Below are 899 nucleotides of genomic sequence, written 5' to 3'. Positions count from 1 at the left end.
TGGAAGTGGTAAGGGGGTATGTTGAGAGTACTTGGTATGTTATTAATGGACTACCTTTTTATGCACTACGTCGTCAGGCCATGAGTGGCCTACTGGTACCACCACTTAATTCTAGTGCTCTCAAAGTATGCATTATTTTCAAGTAAAATTTTATTTCATTATATTTAGATTGTAATTAGAGAAAAATATTGCTCTAGGGTTTTTAAAATTGATTCTAGTTCACCCGAAATTGGCTTGGGTTTTTATGGAAGTGGTAAGGCGGTATGGTGAGAGTACTTGGTTTGTTATTAATGGACTATTTTTTTGCGCACTCCGCATTCACACGCCAGGAGTGGCCTAACGGGACCATCCGACCGCCATGTCATCCTCAGTGGAGGATGTGGGTAGGAGAGGCATGAGCTCAGCACACCGCACTCCCGGTCGTCATGATGGTATTCTTGAACGAAGCCGCTACTATTCAGTCGAGAAGGTCCTCAATTGGCACCATGAGGCTGAGTGCACCCCGAAAAATGGCAACAGCGCATGGTGGCCAGGATGGTCACCCATCCAAGTGCCGACCACGCCCGACAGCGCTTAACTTCGGTGATCTCGCGGGAACCGGTGTATCCATTGCGGCAAGGCCGTTGCCACACTTTTTAGGAATTAATTATATTAATTATATGATAGTATATAAACTTTTTATAAGATAATATGTCGAAAAGTGTATTATACAGTGCTACATCTATAAAGATTTTAGGGAATCGAAGATCATATTATATTTATGACGATTTCTGGACATACAGTTATGGTTTAATTAATTTAATTAACTTGTAATAACGTTGTTTATTCCAATTAAGCTATGTGCACTGAATGTACACAATCACTGCTGAGATACATCTGTTGTGGTGTCCAATTAGTGT

General features: G+C 41.2%; 1 pseudogene; it reads right to left on the bottom strand.

Annotated features, from left to right (window-relative positions):
• Window positions 1–510: 510 nt before the first annotated feature.
• Window positions 511–628, bottom strand: LOC124803918 (annotated as a pseudogene).
• Between the last annotated feature and the right edge of the window lie 271 nt (window positions 629–899).

The sequence above is a fragment of the Schistocerca piceifrons genome, chromosome 6 (assembly GCF_021461385.2).
Source record: "Schistocerca piceifrons isolate TAMUIC-IGC-003096 chromosome 6, iqSchPice1.1, whole genome shotgun sequence".
NCBI classification, from domain to species: Eukaryota; Metazoa; Arthropoda; class Insecta; order Orthoptera; family Acrididae; genus Schistocerca; species Schistocerca piceifrons.
Note: the sequence above shows the minus strand (reverse complement) of the source record. Positions and strands in the feature narration are given on the sequence as shown.